The sequence below is a fragment of the Prinia subflava genome, chromosome 1 (genome assembly GCF_021018805.1).
Source record: "Prinia subflava isolate CZ2003 ecotype Zambia chromosome 1, Cam_Psub_1.2, whole genome shotgun sequence".
NCBI lineage: Eukaryota > Metazoa > Chordata > Aves > Passeriformes > Cisticolidae > Prinia > Prinia subflava.
Genome location: NC_086247.1, coordinates 109,493,426 through 109,503,435, shown reverse-complemented (window position 1 = coordinate 109,503,435; position 10,010 = coordinate 109,493,426). Strand labels below are relative to the sequence as shown.

At 37.6% G+C, this 10,010-nt stretch overlaps 1 protein-coding gene across 5 annotated transcripts in view; it reads left to right on the top strand.

Moving 5' to 3' along the window:
- Window positions 1-10,010, top strand: part of MYRIP (myosin VIIA and Rab interacting protein) — a 211,077-nt gene that overhangs the window by 48,681 nt on the left and 152,386 nt on the right. The window lies entirely within an intron of this gene.

Genomic DNA, 10,010 nt, shown 5'->3' with positions numbered 1-10,010 from the left:
TTCTTGGAGTAGGGATATAGTTCACCAAGGGGAAGTAGAAAGTTTTGCATGTTGAGAGGCACACACTGGTATGTGGAGGCTGCCCAGCTGGAAAGCACCTTGTGAGAAAAGGACCTGGTGAGCTCCAGGCTGAATGTGAGCTAGCAATGTGCTCTTGCAGCAAAAAAAAGCTAATGTCACTCTTGGCTGCATTAGCCAAAGCACTGCCAGCAGTTTTAAGGTGGTAATCCTTCTCCTAAGGCTGGTGAGGCTGCACTTGGAGTGCAGGTCCAGTCCTGGGCTCCCCAGTACAGGAGAGAGATGGGCATACTGGAGGGTGTCCAGTGAAAGGCCACTGAGACTACTATGGAGCCAGAGCATCTCCCTTATGGAGGAAGGCTGGGAGAGCTGGCACTGTTCAGCCTGGAGAAGAGAAGGCTCAGGGGTAACTAACTTACCAGTTTTTCATAAATACCTCAGGGTAGGTACGAAAGGGGATGGAGCCAGGCCCTGTTTGGTGCTTCCCAGTGACAAGATCAGGAGGGCACCAACCAAAACACAAGAAGTTTCTCCTGAAAATCAGGAAAAATTCTTTCACTCTGAGGGTGACCAGGCACTGGCACAGGTTATCCAGAAATGTGTTTTGAATTTGCAAGCTACTGTAGTAAAAGCAAAGCAAAAGTGGTAGGTAGCTAAATGGTGTTATACTCTAGATGAGTGTAATAGAAAAGAATAAAATAAAGACATGATGTCCTATCATAGTACTCTAACATGTACTGTGGTAATATAAAGGACAGTAACATACAGGTAGGGGTACAAATGTCACATTTGCTCATTCTGGGGGCTTAACATTTTACAATTTTATAAAATTTTATAAAATGATTTATAATTAGGAACACTGCCTCATTAAAACTAATTGCAAAATAGAAGTTTAGAATATCATATACATTTGTCACCCTTTAGGAATGAAACTGCTGGCAAATAATTAAATTGCCAGTAATAAAGCCGTACAGTGGTTAAAATAAACCCCACACTGTAATGGGTAGGATTGTACTTTGTGATAATTAGTAAAGTATGAGGAATTTTTTGCTCTTTAATTACTTCAAGTGAAAAAGACAGGATGCATACATCATCTGTATTGCTGAGAGCAGTAGATATCACAGGAATATCATCAGCAGAGGAACAGAAAAACTGAAAGGTACACCAGGTACATCACATTTCGTGGCAGTGACTTTACAGACCCCTTTCTCCACAGTTGTTTTTAACAGGCTTTGCCATTTACATTAGTGTTCCTATGTTTAAAGAACAATTAAATAATTATAATACATCGATGACTAGGATATAAAGCTTTTTTGCCTGAAGATCACAAGTTCAGATTTAAATATAAGTGGCAATGACAGTGTAGTTGCCCTCTGCTGAGCAGTCTGTCTTAGAGGGAGTTGTTGGTCCTAGCCTTGAGCTCTGTGGAAACATGCCCATGTAACACATGGCATGGGAGTGATCAAGCTTGCTAGAGGGTAAGAATTAAATGGGCATCTGGACACTTAATTATTCTCTGATTCCTACAAAGTATGTTTATTTTTGAAAATATGTGGTCAGAGCAGCAGTCGAACTCAGTTGGATCGCCTCTGAGTATTTTCTTTGCCTTGACTCTTTCTGAAGCTGAGACATGATATGAACATAAGCTCTGATATGTGTGCATGCTTCTTTAATGTAATACATAAATGGATGTATTAAGTGAGATAAGTTTAGGGAGAATTAATTTTTCATGTGTTCTACTTCAACTAAGTTTCTGCAGTAACATGAACTGTTCAGCTGTCCTGACTCTTATTATTCATAAATAAAATGTCTTGTTCATTATTATTATTTATAAATTTTAAAAAAGAGCAGTTATGTGGATGAGAGATGAGGTTTTTTCCTTTTAAATATTAATGAAGAGTTTTTTGCTTTTGCCAACCCTGTCTTACAACTGTAATTCTGTGGCCAACATGTATTCTTGTAAATGCCTCTTACACACTATTTAATCTGATAAAAATACCCATGGTTGAGTTGCACTGGAAAAATTGGGGATTAAAACTGCCTTCTAGTGCTACAACTAAAATCTTCCAAAAAGAGACAAAGGGTTTTAATGTTACACTTTTTGTTCCTCTCACTTATATTTCAAATATTTTTGGGGTATTTTGTTTGTTTGGTGTTTCTGTTGTTGTGTTTTGGGGGTTGACAGTTTTTTAAAATCCACTAGAAAGATTCAGTCGGGAAGCTCTTGGTACATTTTGGGTTATGTGCTTTTCTCCCTTTATTATAGGCTAATACTGTTGTTGTATGGGCATTACCTGTGCAAGGGTTCTCAAGCCTTCAGTTGAGAAGTCAAAGAATTATTGTGGAATCTTTTAACTGTTTCAACATTTGTTAGGTTTGGGGGTATTTTGTTCATTCTTTTGCTTCCTAATGCTTCCTACATCTCACTTTTACTAAAAGCTTCAGCTATCCCTCGGCTCTGTCTAGTTACAAAGGAAGAATCCTTTTTAGACTCTTCTCTTACCCTAATAGCTTTCAGTTACAGTATTGAATATGTTTACTCTAAAAGTATGCCATATTTTAAGAATAATGTAAAATGTGGATAATAGAATTTAAATAACAGAACTACAGGGCGACTACCCTGAGTGATTTCCCCCCCTCCTCTGAACTAATTAAACCACCTGTTTGCCATCACAGTAGTCTTCAGAACCAGAGAAATCTTTGTCTTGAAGTCTTTAAAAAGTGGAGAACATCTGTCTTCATTTTCCTTCCCCAGTGGCTGTTTCAGCACTTGCTTTGGAGGATTTCTCTTTTTCAAGTGCTGGTTTCATCTTGAGCATCCTACAAGATCTGTTTCTTGAACTTTGATACTGTGTATCTAATTGTAGGACTGCTCTCTTGTTACTGGTAATGCATTGATCTGTCCGTACGCTGGGCCTATTTCCTTTTTGGATCAAACTCAGCCTTTACCCCACCTGAAAAAAATCCAAAGACTTTGTGGGATTCCAGCTACCTATTTGTAGCTAAAATGGAGCTCCTGAACTTTGCTTGGCCTGCCTTCTGCTACCTTTTTCGTTGCTATCAATAGCTCATCAGCCAGTCCATCACTTTGAACCTATAATCTGTTGATACTTGTAGGTCCTGGCCTCTGGGCTGTACCAAAAGAGCACATCATATCAGCTAGTTGAGTTGCCAAACTTAATATTTCTTTTCTGTCTACTTTCAGAACTGTAGGCCATGCTATGATTATTTACATTATGATTTCATCTCCATGCCTGTTGCTCCACATGCTTCAAGCGTTCAGCAGCTCTCTAGACCTGTCACTTCCTTGTGCAGTTTGCTTTTTTTAGAGTTGCCCAGTCAGATTCCTTGTCCTTTATTTTCAACATCTTCAGCAGTAGTACCTTTTATGATTAGTTAAGGTCGATCCCTCTTACAACTCTGCCAGTTATGCCAGACTCTGTTTCTTAAAATTTCACTATACTGTAGCAAATGTGCTTCTAATGCAGCCTGGCCTACTGCTCTGAATCAGAAGTGCTGGGTGTTTTGATTTGCTCATGTTTCTAAAAGAACTTCAAATTTGCAAAGTTTTTCTTTGTTTATGGCATTTGATATCCAAAGTGTTAATCCTCCTATTTAGGTCATCTCCAGATCAAGTTTGCCTTGCCTTGCCTTGCCTTGCCTTGTCTTGTTTTTCCTTCCAATGCCTGGTCAGACATCTGGAGAGCATGTGGGAAGCAGCTGAAGTATCTATCACCTTTCCTCTCAAGGCCAGGAGGTGCAGCTATGACTTGCCCAGTTCAGGATTGTGCTGATAGCCAGACTTACCAGGAGTGAATGCTTTCCTTTGGCTTCACTGGGCTACTACAAATTTATATCCCTTCACTCCATGCCCACTGGCTGTCTGACTCCTAATATCAGATAGGAATTTCCTGTCACAGGTTTCCTGTGATAAGCATAGGTCAAGATGCTGATTGCTTCTGTATTCTCTGTGTATTCTGTTCTGTCTTCTGTGCTTTGTGGTGAAGGTCTAAAGGGCTGGTTCTTCTGATACATGGAGCTTGCCATCCATGCTGTGTGTATGTTACTGACTTGAACTGAATGTCTGTTCATGGCTGCTTATAGTTTGGTGATTATGGCACTTACAGCCATTAAAACACTATTATCACCTTGCAGTTACTGTCAGCACAATATTATTTACATTCCTTTAAAATCTTATTATTACTTTATTTAAAAAGTCAATATATTTTTTCAGTGATTATACCCTTTCTTATAAACTGTAAAATTAGTGTTCCTTTCACAGAAGCAAATGTAAAAGTGCTGTTTGATTTTGACGATAATCCCGTCCTGCTTCTTCCATTTTTCTTTTTTCTCTTCTGTAAGCAGTAGTTGCCAGTATACTCTTGTATTGTAAATTCCAATTCACAGATGTCAGTGCATTTCTAACTCTTTGAAATTAATATAGATACCAGTATTTTTAATACTTCTTCTGATTCCAGAAGTTTTAGCATATTGTGGTCCTTATTTAGTTTAGGTTTTATCCATGCTGAGAGAGAAAAAAGATTCTCATCCAACATTTTAACTATTCCAGCATGAAAAAAGTAACCCCCTGTGGCCAAATTGATAATATAAAAGCCACTGAACACAGGGATGTGCATGCTCTTTTTGCTGATCAAATGCATAGCAGTTGTGTTGGAATTGGAGAAAAGAGTTAAAGGCACAAAGGCAGAAATTAAGAGCATGGAGTTCAATTTTGGTTGTTGACAACAGTATTCTGAAATGCTGAAAGCAATGACTAGAAATTAAGTGTGTAAGGGGTCAATCTTTTAATAAAAAGGCATGTTAAAATAAAGAAGTGAAAATAGTTTATTCCATGAAGATACTCCTTACTGTGCACAAAAGCAGTAATTTCCAAATGGATATGCTTTAGTGTGTGATATTTTCAAGGGAGATTTTTCAGTGATGCTTTTTTGAGAACAGTGCGAGAGAAAAAGATAAAATAGCTGAGATTGACAATTGTGTTCTGCTGAATTTTTATTATTTGGTTTGTCAAAGCAAAGCCTAGACAGTTTCCGAAATGTGCCTGTTCTAAGTCTGCTGCCGTGTCTCAGCGGAATCCTTCTAGCTAAATATGATTGTTTCATTGCATTAATTAGGGTATTTTGCAGACTATAAAGACAAAATGAACCAAAACACAGATTTCCAAATATAGCTATTACAATGAAAATTAAAGACGAGTCTTTCAATTTGAATTCACTTTTTATTTGGCATATCAGTATGTAATGAAATGTTTTCTCTGTATTATCTCACACTTGTAACATGCTGTTATCAAAAATCATGCTTCATTTGTCTGGATTAAAGTAGGGACATTTTTTACTATGGCAAAGAGAACAGTGAACAAGTTGGAAAAAATGTGTCTATACAAATTTGATTTTTCACCCATCTGCAAATACAATTATTAAGTTAACTGAAGGTAATGTTATTATAGCAATTCACAAACTACTGCAAAATAATCTTTAGTGCTGAGCCCAGTCATCCTAGAAGTCATGTGTATTTTGAAATCTGGACACATTCTAAGATGTTCAAAATATAACCTTTAAGATATTCCAAATCAGAATGTCTAGGAATATTATCTGAAATTGATCAGCTGTATCTTGTGTCACTTTGGAATGCTAGACATCTGAAATGAAAAAAGATGCATTGGAGTTATACGGTGTGACTTTTGATAAACAGCCAAAAAAAATCTTTTGCCCAGTGTAAGGAGTGCATTCCTACTAGATTGCAGTATCTCTGCATTTAAAGTATGATGAAATGCAAGTAATAAACTTTTTATGTCGCCACATCAAAACTAGGGTTACTTTTCAAATATAAATACAATTTTCATTTTTATTGTATGAAGCAATCCCAAGGGTTGACTTTGACATTTTCAGAGGCAGAAATACAGACAAGATTTATCAATCATTGCACAGTTTACCTCCAGCTGAAACATTGTTTGTTGTAGATGAACAGTTTATTTTACATATCTGCTCAATCATTTTCCTCACTACATACATACAGTCCTAATGCTTGGATGCTCAACTAATTTTTGAAGTGAGATGAAGGCTTTATTTGGGTGGTTAAGTATGACAGACAGAAAAGAAAACTACCCAGGTGTACATGTCAGCATACAGCTGACGTGTCCTTAAATCTGTGAGTGATGATGGATGCTTTCTTTTTCTATTAAAAGACAGGAGAGGAAGCTGCTATATTTATTCCACAATTCTATTTTCTTCACCTCAAAAATTACAAACTTTCAGGATGTACCTGAGGAAAAAAGAAACTTCAATGAGATAAGCATGGATGCACAGTTTTATTCTGAAGAATGATGTATTTTAAAGCAAAAGACATGTTAATTCTTAATTAATAATGTTAACTGTGTTTGTTTCATGAAACAGTTTGAAAGTTGGGGGCTAGAAGATCTTATCTGGGTCTGTATGCTGTGGCTACCACAGCAGTTATGAAAGCAGTTAATATGAAAACATTCCCACTTTTAAACAGGGAAATGTTATTGTCAAGTGATAGTCTCCTAGAATCAGGATCATTCTTAATTTCCGTGATTAGGTCTGTTTGCTGTGTGCTGCACCCTCCACCCAATCTGCTTATTTCCTCTCTATTCCTTCCTGACTATGAATTCTAGCCATTAAAAACATGCCAAATACATATTGTGAGCATTTCATTTTAAGGAAGATGAAGAGACATAGAAGGGACCTTTAGAAATCAGGTGTTCTTTTCTAGACTTAATAATTTTTATTAGGTAGATTTTTTTTTTTTTTTTTTAAATTTCTAGATCTCAGATCATCACAGTTGCTGCTGCTGACTGTGTTTGCTTGGTTCTTGTATTGCTGAAAGAGAATACCTTATCCTGGTTTAATAAGCTCAGCTGAGACCTTATCTGTGCAAAGCAGGGTGATTGCAGGTGTTTTTCAGCTTGTTAGTCTGTCAATGCTTTGTGGTTTTGCTGTAGTATTGAAAACGTTGTTGCCTTGTACTCAGCTTTTCCTTCTTCTGGGACTGCTCCTAGACTGTCTTCATCCTTTGTTTGCACAGTTGATTGTCTCTGTATAAGTCTCCAGCCTTGGATTATTCTCTCACTGAATTTCACAGAGGTTTTTCTTCAGCCAATTTTCCAACAATGTCGATTATTTTGAGTTTCTTCTGGCTGCCTTTGTCATTTGCAAACATATTCTTTCTTCAGCCTCATTAATTAACAGTGAACAGCTGGCAGTGCCACTTGATCTCTTTCCATTTTGAGGGTGCATTGAAAGCTTCTCTTTGTCTACAGTTGGCCAATCCGTTCAGCATCTATATTTCTTATTGTCAAGACTGTGCAGCACAGATCAGTTTGACTTTATTTTTAATGGTTTTTATAAATGCCATCTAAATGTTTGTAAAGTTTGGTAAAGTTTTCATTAAGAGGTAGATGAGAAGCTTTTTTTGAAGGTCACTGAAGAGCTCAGAGTTAGCTCTTGCTGTAATAAAGTCTTGCAAAAACAGCTTTTTTTCCTCAGATGCAGTTAATGGAAATTGCATAAGGGAAGCTGATTAGGCTAGATTTTGCATCAGGTTCGTTGCACTTAAATAGGACATAGTAAAAGCATTAAAGTGTTGCCATGATTTCTTTGTTCTGTTAGAAGCTGGGTTGCCTGCTACTAAAGTGTATTATTTATAAAACTGACTAATCCACATCACCCCATTCACTCAAATGGGTACAGTGCTGAATTATTTAGTGAGGTAATATGGGAGACCCTCTGAACTGAAGCAGTTTTGCTTCCATGTTTGTCATGCTCATGAGAACTTCTCAGTCTTTATATTAGCCTTGAGAAGCCTGGTTTGCACCAGTGGTCTCACAGAGAAGATGGAAAATCCCCAGAGATTAGGCAGAGTTTATAAAGTAAACTTTGATGTCTGACCTTGGGGAAATCAGTTTGTCTCACACCCTTTGGAGATCCTTGAGTTCCTTCCACTGATTTCCTTGAGTTAAATGTCAAAGTGTCTTCAAAGGGCCAGGCCTGGCCGTGTATTTTGAGTGGTTGAAGTTGCGTAGTTGAAGGCTGTGCTTAACATAGGCATGGGGCTCTCTGCCATTGCAGGCAGTGATTATTAGTGATTACATCACTGTGTTTATCTGAGTGAAATCTGACCCTGGATCAGTTGGACTATGTAGTACCCTAAAACCAAAGTAAGTAAGGACAAAGATACTGAATGACTGTTAGGTGCCAAGGTCTTCTGGCTTATGAAAAGCTCAAACGGATGCTGGGTTTGACTGTACTATAGACTTCGGTGCTTGAATTGTCTCATTAAATTCTAGCTGATGATTTTTTTTAGCTTGTATGGTTTTTGATACATACTAAGGGATATCCAATATAGCTGTATGTTCTCTTTACATTATTAAACATCGGATTTGCTCATAAAAAGGTTCATTCTTTCCACAGAATTTTTTGTACTTTTTTTTTTTTTTTTGCTTTACATAAACTCTTTAGGGATTTTTAGAGAGGGAGTCTCAATCTTCAAAATATTTTTTCTCGAGGGATAGTCAAATTTGTGCAATGGTAGATTACTTTCAATACTACCCTGGAAAACCTTCCTCCCCTTCATCATTCTTCATTATGTTCATATTCCTTCCATTTCCCATTGAGTTTTGTTGACCTCCGTCATGTAAAGAATGAGTGCACGTGGGTTGTGTCCTTGCATATTTTATGAAATGTGCATTTAATGCAAACTATTCCAGATTTTTGGGGAGGCCCTACAGTGACAGCTTTCTTCTGAAGCTACATTTGACTTCTGCTGCGAATTCGATCTCTGTGTATTCCACTGTGAAAAATGTTGAAGACCTGGATGATTTCTTTGTAGTCCCTTTAACTCAGGTTTAGAAAATAAAGTTTTGCTTTCCTGTTTTTTAAGATGTTTGTGTCTTGAATGGATCCCATAGTTTGTGGCTTTACTCCAACCCAATGAATTTGCCTTTGCAACAGGTGATTTATTTCTGTATCACCATACTGCCAATTATTATGCTGGGATTAGTAAGTGTCACCTTTATGACTGTAGGAAAACACAGCAGCAGTGAACACAGATTGTCTTGTTTCTGCAGCTTTTATTTGATAATATTTTACTTAATTATAATTTGGGGAAAGATAGTTTGCCTGCAAGCAAAATTCACTTGTCTGCATGATTTAATTAACAGTTAATGATATCAGAATCTTTATATAATTAAATTATGCAACCACGTTGGTGTGTAAATGGTTCTTTACAGCTGACATTTTAACACTGATAGCCTCAGGAAATAAGATCAGTTTTCTGTATTTTCAGCAGCCTTGCTAGGCTCAGGAACCTATGTCCCCTTCTTGCTGACGATGATAGGTGTTTGGCTGGATACCACTGTGGGTTTAAAGAAAGCTGTTGAGATCAGTGTAATTCCCCAGTCTGGAAATGACATGATGCTGGTTTTGCACGTCAAGAGCTGGCTGCATGCTGTTTGTGTAGGGACTTAGCCCCTTTCTACGGCAAGTGGCTGCTTCCCTGTCTGCATTATGTTTTCCTGCTTACTTTTAAAGCTTTGTAGTCTTTGAGAAACACCAGAGTTGTCTACGTATCTCTTTCACTTTAGTATGTACTTAATCTTTAATTGCATTAGCATCTGCATACTCTAGTCTTTAGTCTGTACAGCCTTTTATGCATCCCTGAGACTTTCAGATAGCCAGGTAAAATTAGGGGTGCAGGTCAGAGGAGAAGTGGAGGCCAGAAGACAAGAAGTGACTTGTCAGACGTTGCAGAGGAGCTTTCCGTAGTGCAGATCACTACCTCTGGCCAGGCCTTAGTGCAAGCTCTCAGCTTGCCTTTCCTCTGCATAATAGTCCTGAAACAACTGTTCCCAGGATACTATTTTCCACATTGTAGAAAAGAATGCAAAGTATGTGGCTGAGAGATGTTTTAGGATAATGATGATGCTGTCCTTTAGACTTCAGAAGTATAAATAA